The sequence below is a fragment of the Cataglyphis hispanica genome, chromosome 3, assembly GCF_021464435.1.
Source record: "Cataglyphis hispanica isolate Lineage 1 chromosome 3, ULB_Chis1_1.0, whole genome shotgun sequence".
In the NCBI taxonomy this organism is placed as follows: domain Eukaryota; kingdom Metazoa; phylum Arthropoda; class Insecta; order Hymenoptera; family Formicidae; genus Cataglyphis; species Cataglyphis hispanica.
In genome coordinates this window covers 8371687-8387418 of record NC_065956.1, presented here as the reverse complement: position 1 = coordinate 8387418, position 15732 = coordinate 8371687, and the positions used below count along the sequence as shown (strand labels likewise).

At 37.4% G+C, this 15732-nt stretch overlaps 1 protein-coding gene across 1 annotated transcript in view; it reads right to left on the bottom strand.

Annotated features, from left to right (window-relative positions):
- Window positions 1–15077, bottom strand: part of LOC126848246 (uncharacterized) — a 362696-nt gene extending 347619 nt beyond the window's left edge. Inside the window, exon 1 of the mRNA XM_050589000.1 lies at window positions 13095–15077. The gene's annotated coding sequence lies outside the window, so the exon portion shown is untranslated. The remainder of the gene's footprint in view (window positions 1–13094) is intronic.
- Window positions 15078–15732: the final 655 nt, after the last annotated feature.

Sequence of the window (15732 nt, the reverse complement as noted above, 5' to 3'; positions counted from 1 at the left end):
GTAAGATCCATCCGTGATGTCTAGTTCGGTGTTCTGTTGAAAATTAGGGACATTTGTTGCAGGATTGGAATTAAACCCAGATTTTTCTGGCGGTTTCTGAAAGCAATGATTTCGGAAATAACTCAACGACAACTGCCTTTTCAAAATCAAAATTAATTTAAATAGTATATTTGAAGAAAAAATATATTTCTTTTTCTTCGTTAAAAGTGTTCTTTTATTATTATTAATATTAATATTATTTTTGTGTTAATGCTGAAAAGACTTAATAGATTAAATAGTAGGTTGAACATGAATATAACTACTGTGTATTAATAACTTTTCACTTTGCAAGCAATTTCAAATTGTAATCAATTTATTCATTTTTTAACTTTTTTTGATACAAATATTATGGTTACGAACAAATGTATTTTATTAATTAATTTTTAATTAATATAATGTTTTTAGGATCTGAGAATATTAACATTAATTTTAGTTTCTTTTAAGAAATTATTTGCAGGTATTGGACATCCCGCCATTTTAGGAGAATTCTGGATATTTATTTTTAGATATATCATTCTGTAGATATAATAAAATACATGCGCAAATTAACATATTATTTTAAAAAAGTTTTATACCTTTTTTGTATATTTTGTTATAAAATATATATGAATGTAACATAAAGTGTGCGGATACTTAAAAACTTCGAGACAAATCTAATGGGTACCCCAATATCAGTAAAATATTGATAAATTAATTTATTTAAACGCTACAGAAAAATAGCTTAAAATTAATTAATTAAATAATTAAAATTATGTTGATTTTTATTTTATCTTGCAAAGTGTTTGAAATGAAATTTTGCTGTTATTGGGTTCGATTTGTCTCGAACAGTTGGTACCCGAGAATTATTTGTACTCGCACATTTAATACCAGCTATAATAATGATGCATGTATTTTATTATCCATAAATATAATTGTTCGTAACCACATTTTCATAAAATCGTTATATTCATTTATTTTTCAATATAGAGATATATTTTTTTTAATAATAGAAGAACACATTTTCTCGCGAAAATATGAATTGAAAATGATGACAATGGTAACTGTAATTGATTCATTACTGAAATCATTGCTATTGGGAGCAGTCTGGAAGATCCGGGATTCGTTCCTTCCTACAGTGAAATCCTTGATATTCAACGGATCACTTAACTTTTCTTTGCGGATTGATTTTGTGCAAGATCTGATGTAGAAGTAAGAAGTTGATCGTTCTCTATCTTTAGGATTGTTCTTGTCTTTGTCGGATATTAATCGACGTGTTATTTGACGGAGGGACTTTGATCAAATTCGTTAAGCCAGTTATCCTCTACTGAACGATAACGCACAATTCTTTTTATAACGGTATTTTAAGACTTACATGGTTTTATTTTGTTTAGTCAATTCTTCGCGAAACGGCACATATATCTTATTCTCAATCGTGAAAGTTAATTTAATTTAATTTAATAAAATCACGCATTTAAAAACAAATCGGGCATTAGATTTTATATTTACAAATGTTCTATATTACAGATGCGATTATAAAAAGCGCTCCAAATGTCCGTCGAAACATTTTTGTTTAAATATGTAGTAATTGTATCATTTCTTCGATTGCATGTACATTGGAATCGCGAATATCGTCGATTTATTTATTTATCGCGTTTTTTTGCAAATAAATCGCGGTTTATCTTGTGATTTAATCGTTGATTTACATCGAAGCTTTATCTATCTGTTTTCGCGTTTTAAATTTTTTTTTTTGAAATTATGCCCAAAATATGCCAGTAGTTTTTTCTTTTACAATTAAAAAACGATTAATAACTTTATTAATGACTCTTTTGGTCGCGATTATTCATATTATATAAAACTATAAAGCTCTTATATAAAAATATTAAACTCTATAATTGTATGTCGATTATTAATAATAAATATTGCATAATAAATTGCTAAAAAGCCTTGTCTTTTTTAAAAAATTTTAATATTTTATTTTTTTTTTATTATTTTTATATTTTTATTTTTATTATACGCATTTTTTGATATTTTCGTATAATTTCATATAATAAATTATTTTGTATTAAATTTCACATTAAATACATTTTGTAAAAGGCGAAAGATTTATATGTTATTTGAATGGAAACCAGAATAGATTATATTTTGTGTATTAAATTTATTTTGTAAATTATATTTATCATTCTATTTATATTAGAATAAAAATAAAAACAAAATAAATATTCTATTCTGAGAAATAAGAAAGAGGAAAAAGCCCATCCTCATACGTGAAATGAAAAAGAGGAAAAAGCCTATCCTCACACATTTTTCCTCCTCGATAGTATCTCCACCTTAACGAAGGCATTTGCCGGGTGAGGAGGTTTCAGTACTCTAATGAACCTAAGAGCTATGCCGGCGGTAATATATAACGTTTTTGAGTAAAGCAAGTTTGATCGTTCTGAGACCGATCAACGACGTCATATATCCGTCAAAAACGGAGTATAAACTTTATATTATTTATATTATTATTAATGTTTTATATATATTTATATTAATCAAATTCTCACACACACACACACACACGATCAATTTTTGCTCGAATATATATTCATGGCAAATTGGATTTAATTGCTCAAAGCGATCAAACCTGCTTCACTTGAAAACGCTAATAATTACCGGTAGGGTCACCCATGCCGGACAGGTCGAAGGGGAAGAGTCAGACTAAGAGAGATACCGTATTTATTACCGTAATTATTACATATTTATTATATCAATATTTTTAAATAACATAGAAGCAAAAGAGATAGTAATAGAGAGACAAAAGGCTCCAAAATATTTCCATGCTCTTCTCGGAACTTTTGAGATATCTTCATACGTGATACGACATACAAAAAATTTATTTAAAATTTATAAAATTTCTGTTTTATATAAATACAATGAAAAAATTCAATGTGTTTATTTGTACTTTTTTATATAATAACAAATATAATAAATATTATTATAGCATTTCTTATGGATTTGTAAAGAGAAGGAATTGAGAAAAAAAACAATATATTATATTACAAAAATAATTTAATTTACACAAAAAATAATTATAATCAATCACATACAATACTCAAACAGAACAAAAAATCATTATTATTTCTTATCTGGTTTAGTTTTGTATAAAATACTGATCTTGCGGTCACGTGACTAAATATAAATACTTCGACTGTCGAAGCAAGTCTGAATAAATATAAATACTTAGAAATTTTCCGTTAGATAAGAACAACTGCAGTTTCGTTGAAGAGATTGTCTTTAAAATATTATACGCATATTTCGATCCTTATAAATGCTCCTATCTTTTCATGGCGATATCGAAGGAGATAAAGCGTCCAGCCGTACATTCGTCGCTTGATGCGAACGGATACCGCGTTCCTTGCGTGTGCGACCTCACGTCAGTCCACGGAACAAGCAAGGATAACGATTAGTGTTATCGTGACATAACACCTCCGACGATCTCGCGTATCGCACCCCGCGTGTTTGCATTTTGATAACGATGATGCGTTCATGCGAGACGGCCGATAACTCGTTCGATTACCGAGAAACAAGCGGCAGTTGTTGCATCCAAGACATCGTTGACAGTCGACACCCTGTGCGTGCGTATAGCTGGCACGATAATACGGGACAATCGGTCTTAGAAAATCAACGTTTGCATCCGTGACGGCTCGCGATCGACGAAACGTAAACGCGTGTTCTGTAGGAAAGCAACGATAAAAGATGACGTTGTGCCATTGACATTTGGCGATCACAGATGATCGAAAGCGAGTGCGTTGAATGAGGCCTTTGTCGAGATGCACTGAAAGTAAATTTTCTAAAATATTACTTTAGGAACATTGTACAAAAATTCTATAAATCTTATATCAATATTGAAATATTTTTACTTTTTTTTTTAATTTCACGAAACGTCCCTTAAAATTTTTCAAAATTATTATTTACTTGTAGATAATTTCACAAGTGTTTTCAGATAGTAAACACATCCTTATTTTTTTTTGTAGTATCTTTTTTGCATCAAACACATATCGCTATGTCTTTGCACAGTTTTGTTATCTCTACCATTTCTAAATTAATTTTCATACCTGTTTTAAAATTCATATATCTTGTTCCGGAATCTCTGCATATTCCCTCTACCTTTCACCGTATTCGCTTTCGCTAAACACTCTCGTAACGTGTACCGCGCACGCGAGATATTCGGCATAAATTGTGATACACGAACCGGGGAGCGTTAACGACTGATTAATAACAACGACAATCGCGGCTCGGATAATAATCGCTCGGTAATTCCGCGAATGCCTGCATCGACGCGGCGTGCCACGCCGATCGTATTGAATTGCAATGCGACTGCGGTATAAACCACTCCGTATCTTTTATTCGCAATGTTGAATATGCAAAACATCCGCAGGAAGCGATGACGTACCTTCTGCGAAAGAAAAAAATGATCAGCCTGTCATGCGCGAATATAAAGATGACTACACGCTCTTGCCGCCTTCCTCAAAGTATCCAAACAAATGAAAACAAAAAGGAAATTTTTCATCGCGTGAAAAGAATAAATTTTAAATTTTTTCTAGCTAGAGAGAAAAAAATTTTTCAACTTATCTTGTGCGCTTTAAACAATTTATCTCGCGTAAAATCGTCTGAAGCGAGCAAAAACGAACGCGAGAAATCTTCATTTTTTTTTTATCTGCGATCGTCGATGTAACATAAACGGTGTAAACTCATCTCAGTCGTGTGATAGTTCGCTTGTTTACTGGCGAATAAAGCCGCGAGCGTATAAAGTCGCGACGCGTACGAGCCGATGTATGTAACGGCGCGCGTTTTTCGCAACGTTTCCGCCTCTCATACATAGAGATACGAATGATTTACATATATATCAGTTTCATTTCGTTCGAGAGCGCGCAAGCGTCCGCAGCCCTTTTACAACACGCACCACTTCTACGTGGGCGTGGATGAAGAAGGGGTGAGAACAGGGGGTGTGCGTGCACCACCGTGGAACATAACACTGTGGAATCCCCTATAGAGCGTGACAGATGCCGGCTCTCTCGCGCGCACAACGTCTGTAACGAAGACAAAATGTGCCTTATTATTATTCTTTTAATTCGATTTTATCTGCGCGGAGAGATATATAGTCCTGAGCGTCCTGAAAAGCTAAAAAATGACGCAATGGATCAATTTTTTTCAAACATAAATGTGAGAGTTGGAAGAGAAGCACATTTGCATGTGCTGTTTTTTTTATATAAAAACTCTAATATATAAACATTATTTTCTCTCAGAAAAAGAAAAAGATTATTACATGTATATAATGTATTAATTAATATATTATATTATTTTTTTTTAACTGCGTTGCATGAAATGATCGCAGCTTATTTAAATCCATTGAGATAACATTGATATGGCGTGTGATTCCTGAGTCGGAAGATAAGGGATCGACGTGACGTCCCGGACGCCTCTCGAGCAGTGGACTCGCTCGCTGGACGGAAAAAGTGTAAAATAAATAACGCTGTATGCGGGAAGGATCCAGCAGAGTTACGAAGAAAGTTTTGTTCGTTGTGTGCCGTTGTATGAAGTATCCACACGTAGCGTGTTTGAGAGTGTCGCACACAAGAATCCGGTTTCCGCCTTTATTCCTGCTTAATGGTTACATACCGAGACGCAACAGCAGGCGTCTATGAATAAAGAAAAATTCAATGGATCTAAAAGTGGAGGATAGACTTGCTTTTTAAAGAAAGTTGAGAATGAATTCTTTATGAGAAACGATACAAAAAACTGGCTGTGCCCATAAATGATGAAGTATCAGACGCGTGCCGAGATATTATTTCCATATATATTTCAGAATAACTTTATATATGTATATAGTGTATAAATGTTTAAAGACATAAATTTATTAAATAATATTTTTTAGATAATAATTTTATATTTATAATTTTTTTCCCGCTGCAGCGTCAGAATTGAATTTTTATGTATGATAAAAATAGTATAAGCTTAGCATATAAAGTAGGCAAATGGATTTCTTATTTTAAATTTGTAATATTTTTTGAATATATTTTTATAAAAATATTATAAAAACTTAAATAAAAAAAACTAATGTATGCTTAGTTTTTATTATTTTTTTATATGAAATTGAACTATTAAAACTTTAAAATATTTCCAGTAGAAAGTAACAATAATAATTATTATGTCCAGAAATTAATATATGAATTTTTGGTATTAAAAGATAAATTGTTTATTGTAAAATAATGCAAACAATGTATATGAAATAAAAAATTGATAAAGATGTTAATATATATAATAAGAAATTTATAGGAAACTGAACGAGTAGATTAACAATAGATGATGTATCAATTAGTTGTCATACAATTTACCACTAAATTGATTGTAAAACTTATTTAAATATATACGTAAAAGAGACATGGATCAAAATAAAGATTATTCGAATTTTCCGGATACTTTTCACACTTTTAAAATACTGAACGCGGCTCGCGATTTGTTCTATTGAAATAACATTGATGAAATAAGTCTTGAAAAACCTTAAAATCCTATTAGCGAGTACAATGGAAACGGTGACGGTACTCGCAACGAGTTTCACCGGTCAACGAGCAGATCCTACGACAGAGTGTGATTGATTCCTTAATAATCTCGTCGCAGGATTTCGGGCCCGCCCTATCGGTACGAGAGGTGGCTCGATAATGCAAATTTCACAAACGTGAGTGGTAGTCGTGGTAATTATGTATAGGGCTGTTGGAAGCGAGAGACAGAAAGAGGGGAGGCAAAAAGAAGAGAGCGACAAAGGCTCGGCGGAGTGTGAGAAAGAGATAGAGAGAGAAAGTGGAAAGCAACACCGCGACACAGGGTACAAGCACCACAGGGGTGTCACTCGCAGCTGTTTCAACCCCACGCAACGCGAACGAACCGCCACACCCCGCGAAACGAATCAAGGAGCAACAACAGTCACTCGGTCATTAAGGGGCGTAGATCGTTGTTTGATTACGGAGGCTGAGCCTAACTCTCTTACTCTCCTTTTTTCCAGGGACGGACGATTATTTTTTTCAAGGATGAAATTTTTTGTCTTATCAATGATATCACTCTTTTAATAATGATATTTACTCGCACGTATCGTAACAATTTTCTTAATAAAATAAGACAAAAAGAAAATAAAAAAAAGATATAATCTACAAAACTCTGGCAAATATCTCTCCGATAAATTATTTAAGATTCGTTATATTTTTATGAAGATTCATCCCTGATTTTCTCTGATCTCTGTCTTACTGAGATCGTTTATCCCGAGGAGAGGTCGATGTTGGTATCGCAGTCTCCGATCCTCGGTGGTCCCCTCGAGTAACCGCGTTGCGCAAACAAAACGGGAGTCGAGTGAGACGAGCAGACACGCACTCGAGCTGCAACACGAGGAAATCTCCGTCGAAGCTGTCGGTTTCAAAGCGACTCGGGCGGGAATTTGGCTCGAATATGAGCTGGTTAAAAGGATGAAACGGAGAGAAATTCGTGCAATAATCCTAGAATAAATCTGGCCAACATGTTTATATACGACTCTGAGATTATATCTATGAATAAATTACATGTAGCTTTATGGTAACTTTTACATAAAAGGGATTACAATTAAAATTTTGAGTGGAAAAGGAGAATAATACATCTAAAAAAATTTAATTAAGAATTTTATTTTCTTGTCATAAAACTACATTTATCTAAAAACGTAGCCGTTTGATTATAAATCAACACATTTCAATATAAAAATTAATTAATAGATTAAAATTATATTTAGCACTAAATGTAATCATAAAAATCTGTATCTCAGAGTCTCTCATACATACACACGCATATCTGATATGCGAAATTTACGACGAAACCAAAAAGAAATGTTCGTTACTAGCGATATATCAGTGAAGCGGAAGCGCGCAAGTTAACGAGCGCGAGCAATTATTTGTATTATTTCGTAATACGCATTATTATAAACGTAATAGTCGTCTCATTTGTATATAGAGCTAATTAAGCACGTGAGTGCGCGCTTGTCTGCTCGCCTTTATGTGTGTAGTTCACTATAACGAGCAATAAATATGTAATAATCGTTAGTCGAGTGCCGCTCGTTGCGTTTTCCTAAAAAAATCTCAGTTATTTTGGCGGCGACCCAGGCGGAAACGCGTCGGTCGATAACTCCATTCGCATAATTATCGCGAAATGAGAGAGCCGATTTGTTTGTCGTTTGCCTTTGTTCGAGAAAAGCCGCGAGAGGGTATACGCGATGGTATAAGCGCGGAATTCTGTCCGATGCCAAGTCGCGCGATAAATCGCGAGCGAGCATTATTAATGGCCGGAATCAAGTCGATACATAAATTCGCGGGTTGAAGCGATATGTACTGATATAAGATATCTCCCTGGCACGGGTGATTCATTATCTCCGTATTCTATGTGATTCAAATCCTTTAGATCTTGTTCGCATCTCACGTATGTTTGTGTGTGAAAAGTGTATTATTTGAAATTTATTTCAAACGAGATGATTAAGTACCATGAACCGCTTTAAACAATTTATAATTTGGAATAAAATTCCATTTATAATTTTTTTAAAATAATACTTTCTAGATCATATGGTAATTTTCTAAGTTTTTAGAAAATTATAAATAAAATTATATTTTCTTTTGTCCTATTTATTTCAATTATAAATCATGTAAAATGAGCTCCACAAATTGTTTTTATGATATATAACACATAATATAAAAACTGAAAATGATTAAAATTTTAGAATTTTAGCTTTATATGTATAATTATATGAAAATAAGCGTAAGCGTTCGATGTTTAATCATTCACGATAAAAATTCGAATACGTCAGATATATACCCGAAATGTTAGACATCAAAAACATCGTATTTAATTGAGAAATATTTGAATAATATAACCATTAGAGCATCAGAACGACGAATGCATCCACCAGTGCATTGGTTCAACCGTTATTTCGATCGCAGTTGGAACGTCTCCAGAGAGCGTACAGACGAATCTCGGTTCGGCTCGCAAATGTAACTCGCTTTGTGTATTTCTGCGAGCGTAGGGCGTCCGAGATATAAATTAGATCGACTTGTCACCGGTCGCCGACACTAAATAATACTTAGCGTACTCGCTGGATTAACGCGCGGTCTTTAACCGCGAGGCCGACCCTCGTCGCTTGCGGTTTCCGCGTCGCATCGCGCGGCCCCGACCTCCTATTTCACGGATGCACGGAACTCGTTCGGAAACGATTTACGGGAGCGGGCGTGAACCAACCGCCATGGAGACACGGAGGCTGTGTCGAAAGAACACGGGGCAGGAGAAAAAATAGCTATGGTGATTAATGCGGAATGAAGCAAGAGCGCGTTGCCGCCCACGTGTGTATGTGTGTACGCGTGTCATCGAATTTATATAAACTAATCCAGACAAGAAAATAAATCTGTCGTCTTTCTATCGTAATAGAGACAATAGAAATTTGCGTTTGGGTTTTCTTGTCATTACTATTCGTTTGTGGATTAACGCGAATTAAGGCCGATATGTACACCGGTGATTGAATTATCAGATATCCTAACTTTGCTCATTTTTCATCGATATTATTACGTAGAATTGCATTTGTCTACATAAAGCGCTAGAAATGCATAATATATACGTAATAATTTCAATATACATAATATATATAATATATGGAAAAAATTTAGAAAATATTAAAAGAAAAAAATCTAAGTTTGAATAATTATATATAAATCTCTCTTTCTCTAGTGACTAGAGAAGAAACTTCTTGTTTCTGGCACAATGCTTTTCAATTTCTAAATGATATACTAAATGCCAGGCGGAAAGTCCCACGCAAAGTTAAGTCCGACGACACCCGTCGGTGCCACAGAAAATTCGATTGTCGCGTAAAAAAGCTTGTAAACAGGACAGTTTGGGGAGACTTATTATTTCCTGCCTGTCGTTCCCGCACACTCCGATTACGACAGCGCTCGTTTCGAGACACGGAGCGACGACGACCGGCATTTATTTTCGACGCCGGCGACGACCACGACGACGGGCGCCCCGAGTATCGATTATGGGAGGCGTTAATGAGGCACGTCAATATTCTCACGCTTATCCGCTCGCCGATAAATGAAAACACGAAAAGGCGTCGTTCGCGTTACAACTACGGACATGTTTCCCATCTTTAACGGTGATGTTTGAGAATTTTGTTCTGTCATAATTTATTCGTTAATGTACACGAGACCAAAAGCCGCACGAAAAACATTTGCTCGATAAATTGAAAATTCTACGCTTCTGTTTGTCTAGAGTGTAGAGTTTTATGTAAGCTCGAAGTTATCGTCAAACTTGAGGAATCTTATTATTTAAGTTCGTTTTACAAGAATTTATAACGAGAGCGTTTTCAAGTGTTTCTTCTGAAGAAATACTGCTTTTACCGGACTATTAAACAATATAATTGGCCATTTATTTTTATCATTATTGTGCATCATTATTAAATTTAAAAGTATATAAGCAGCACTGGGTCTGCTACCGGGTTGATTGGCTCAGAAGACACTCGACGAGTAAAGTAAATCGAACGTAATAAGATTGCCTTGTTACGTAAGAACTTTCGTTAAACTGAATCGGAAGCAAGAGAGCTATTAAAAAAATACGAAATTGATATATTGAAGTTAATTAATTCTCGATGATGGTTAATTAATTTAAAAAAATGAGATAAAAATCCTCAACGAATTATTTACAATACGATGGAATTTTATTATAACGACATAATGAAATTTTTACTGCGCATGCAGCAAATTTCTGATAATTTTATGTAACAATATTAAAATATCAGAAAATTTGATAAAACTTGTTTCAGTCAGAGATCTTTATGAATTTATAAATACATATTTTTTTATACACACATAATTTTTTATAATATAATATGTATATAATCTCTTTTTATTAACAAATATTTGCATATTAAAATTGCATATTAAAATATCAAAATTTAATATAGATTATTATTATGATAAAGTTAATACAACTTTATGTAGTCACTAGAGATCTACTAACTACTTCCTCGATCGCCTTCGTGCGTCAAACTCGAATCGAAAATAAAACGATTTATCGCCGATAATCGTTCTTCTGTTGTCTCGAAAAAGAGAGATCGTTGATCTCCACTCGTCCGTAGGTGCAAAAGTGTCTTTAATCACAGAGGATTCCTACCGTTTTGTATCAGTTAGCGTTACGGGCTTTCTAACGACGCGATCGTCATTATGCAATACGATCAGAGCCCGGAGTGAAGTGCGACCGACGTAGATCGACCGACTCCAGAAGTTGGAACATAACTCAGAACTTTATCGTTGAGCCAGCTCGTTAAGGTGGAGTGCTTTTTAGGACACCGCGCCGCTCGATAACTTTTCTTCTATCTCTCATTCAGAGAACACGCTGCCGCAGAAAAATATGTATCACAGTGAAAAACAATCTGAACATCACAGGTCAGAAAAGCCAGACACGCTAGTATAATTCTAAATTTAATACAGAAATTATAATGAATTCTCAGATTAGATCCTCGGATTAAGTTGGTGTTTGTCGTAAATACATGAATTCAATTTACAGATATATTTATATTTCCAGTGAGAAATGGCTCTCGTGAAAATTGAGATCAGCATTTTATTTATTAATCCACGCGAGAAATGCAAGTCTTTGATATATTTTATCAATTTATACTGTCGATCGTACTTAGTATCGAGATAACGATAAGTAATTCATTTTCAAAGCTAATGTATTTAGCGAGAAAAATATTCAAGCAATTTTTCGATTCTCCGATATTGTAATCCGATATGATCGCAGCGCGAGAGCATGGCCTTTAATGAGAGAAACGTATAAATGCGCAAATATACGCACGCACGCACGCTACAAATTACATATATGAACGTTCGCGCGTGCAACGAGACTTCGGAGCTCCGAGTAATTCCCGTTCCCTTAATGGAGATAAGCCCGAACGTACGATGCGGTTTTCTCAGGTGGTATAATGAGCGAGGACGCAGGGACCTCAATATCGCGGTCGACCTGTTTCTTCCCCTACCTTTACCCCCCTTTCTTCACGCGAACGCAGGTGCAGCGAAATTACCTTGTCGTAGAATCTGAATCTCCCCCTTGCTGCAAACGATTCCCCCCTTATAATCCCACTTTCTTGTAAGCACGGCTTTAACCAAACCGCGCGAAAGTCGAGTACCTTGCAGGTACTACACGCGCTTCCGTCCCTCGAGGGACAGTCGAACGCCTTCCTACGAGCTAGGCTGAGAGGGAATGAGATTGCCGGGTTATCGTCGTTGAAATAATTAATCGCGGCTGCGTGCGAGATCGATAGTCGCGCTCGCTAAGAATGCCTCTTCCGTTTCGTCCTTAACTTGGAAATTTTTCGAAAGCTAAGAAATGCGAGAAACGTCACCGTGTTTGTTACTCGTTAATCAAAGCGAGATACACGCGCGTGTTGCGTTTACTTATCAGAGATATTTGTCTGAGGTATTTAAACTACGCGGATCTTCCAGCAAGAATGAAAATTAAATGAGCTCGACTACGCGATTCGCTGCGGCTTATAAGATTATCATTTCTATGTATATGCGATATGAAGAAAGGGGATTTACTACTGTACAAAGCGAGTCTTTAAATGACGTTTCTCCGTGCAACTGCATCGACTTCATGTGTGTTCGAGACTCTCTCCTCTGTATACCCACGAAATTAATTTAGATCGTTATTTGAGTCAATAGAGCGCACAGCTCAAGCCGCGACTCGAAACCTTCCTCGTTATGTGCGTTGCAACATTAATTACTCTCCGCCTTGCCGTGCATCTCCCAAGAGTTTCAATCACCTATCTCGTTTATTAAACATACGTACACGCTCGCGAGCGAATTTAAATAATCTGGCAAAGCTTTCGCGCTGCTGAAAATATCTCGAAGCAGAAGTCGATGGAGACGAAGCATACATAAACGCGCGAAAATTTTTACATCGAATTCAAGAATGCAGTAAGTTCATCCGCGAAAATTCGCGAGCGTTATTCCAATCTTCTATCGAAATGAATCGAGAGGTAGACTTACCGTGCAAACCTGGAGGAAAGCTCCGTTCGTCACGTGCACCCTGCTGGCATTCTCCGTCCCTCCTACCGCTCGCGACGTTTTTCTCGCTGGTGATTCCTTGCCGGAGTCTCGACCACGACTTTTGAAGAATTAAACCGCAAGGAAGAGTTGCATATTTAGCTCCGAATCGCTTTTGGAGCCGGCAGTGATAAATATTGGTAAAAAGATCGTCCCTCGAGAATCACTGTCGCACCGAACGAATTGATCTTAAAGAAGAACGTTTGCCCGGCGATGTTTACCTGTCTTTATGATTCCCTTTAATCCGACTTACCGCGACGATTGACGCAACTTGAGAAATTATTCTCGTAGTATTCTTTAATGAATATTCTTAACAAGTTTCTTCTTTCTTGCAATTTTCCTTTCGCGTAGATCGTGTATATTGAAGTATATAAAAGGCGACTTTAGGAGTGATTGACCCCTTTATTGAAAATGGTCACGTCGAAAAGAGCACGAGGGAAAGTGAGACAACGATATGTTCTCGACCTCGAAAGATCGTTAATCGTCCCTCGTTAGCGCGTTATCTCGATTCTCCAACTCTTGGCTCAGCCAACGTTCCCGTTCTCTCAAATCGCTATTCTTTTCTCCGGTTTGATTTCGAAACAGTTTCGGCCTCGCAACGCTCGTTGACCGCGATCATCTACGATCGATTTTATTGTCTCGATCGTGACGCGCTTCGTAGAAACGGTCGATGATCGATAAGGCGCTAAAGCGCTAATTGGCAGACAGAGAGCACCGCGTTCTAGCCATCGAGTTAATTATATTTAATTGGCGGGCCGTTAATTGTATCCTTAATTACGGCTCCAAGATATCTCGTGTCCGGCTCTCGTAACAATCAAGACGACAATATACGATAGAATGAGACCACCGTCGACCTAAATGAAGAATGTGTTTCGCGTACACGAAAGGACGTGAAACTCCACATTAACGAAGAATAGCAAAGTACGAGCCCAGGGTATTAAATCTCCATACAACGCTGCCTTGTTGCTAAATTAATCCTGTAAAGTTCTCGTGTTTTCCTCGAGATTGTAGCGATCGAAGAGAGTTTTGACGTGGGGCCTTGCTTGTGATTCGCTCGGACGAAAAGAGGACTCGTTTGTCTTTGAGGATGGTCTCTTACGAGGCTCCTTACGCGTCTCGATGCTCTTTCCCGAGAGGATCGTTCGCTCCTCGCGCACGGGGTCGAGGGTCGCCGTCCACTTGTCTTGGCGGGAGCGCCCTTTTTTTCTTCGTCCCTACGCAAAGCTCCGTTATTATGACGATCGATCGGTCACTCCCTTTCTTCCCGATCCAGACTCGTGTCTCGAAGAGCACGCGAGAATTATGAGCTGCTTCGTGCAAAATTACAAGCCGAAACTGATTGTGGCAAGTATGAAAGGTGTCGGTCGCGTTATTAAACCTGCACACTCGCGTGCGAAATACAATAGTTGGATGAGGCACTGCTTGTGACGAGATAGAAAGTTTCTATGTCGAAGAATGTGAAAGAGAACGATATAGGTACCTCTCGAAGCAGATCGCGCGAGGAATCTTAAGCCTTAAACTACCCTTCGTGCTACTCGCCACGTTGCTGCGTCGGAAAAACGTCGAGCTTTTTGCGGGAAACGTCGTACTCTCTTCGCGATGCCTATTTCGTTACACAGAGAATTCTTCGTGATGTCTCTATCTTTGTTTGTAGAAAATATCGATTATTTAAATGGCAAACTCTTCGCGATATTTAACGCAAAGGGAGAGCATCAAAGTATTCTTACACTCACTCTCTGTATTTCTAACGCGGAATGTTTGATTCTTAGGCGCGATCCTAAATCAAATCGTCAAACTTTACATCGCGTAACTTTATAGCGTAACACTCTTAGCATCAGTTGAGTCCCATTGCACGGAAAATGCAAACGTGCTCCATTCGTCGTCATCGACAGGTATAACTTTAATCAACTTTAATGAACTCAAGCCCCAGGCAAGTCTCGGTGGATCGATTTTGAGCACTCGTTACGTCTCTTGGCATCGCTCCGTAAAATTTACGCGAATAACGAATGTAATTTTGAGTGGCGATATCTTCCAAGAGGAAGGAAGATGATCTCCGGCGATCGCGAAACTCGCTAGATCGCGGTTGTGTTCCTCTCGGCAAAGTGTCGTCGTTAATGTTCATTCAACTCTTACAAGGACACGGAATCGCGGCACGAATGGCCGTCCGCTCGCGCGAGCACTCGACAGAGGACTCCGAGAGGAGAACCCGGCGCGGAGGAGGCACCCTCGCCAAGGTACAGGAGAGGTCACCCCGCAGCGAAGCGGGCTCTCGGCGCGACTGAGAGGCTCGGGATCGCGGCGACGAGAGCCACCCCCGCCGCTACGAGGAGGTGGCGGAGGTCCGCGGCGAGGGGGAGGAATGGTGGTGGCGTGTAGGTGCACGAGAGAGAAAGAGGGCGAGAGGGCGAGAGCGAGGACGAAGAGGGAGCGCCGTACGCGCAGCTGCGAGTGCGAAAGCTGGACCGACGGTATTAATTGTGTCCTCTCTCTTTCTCTCTTTGTCTCATTCTAATTCTCTTTCTCTCCTTATCGTGAGAACTCATGAGAGATCGCGACGATCGTAACAAGGAATTTTCTATCG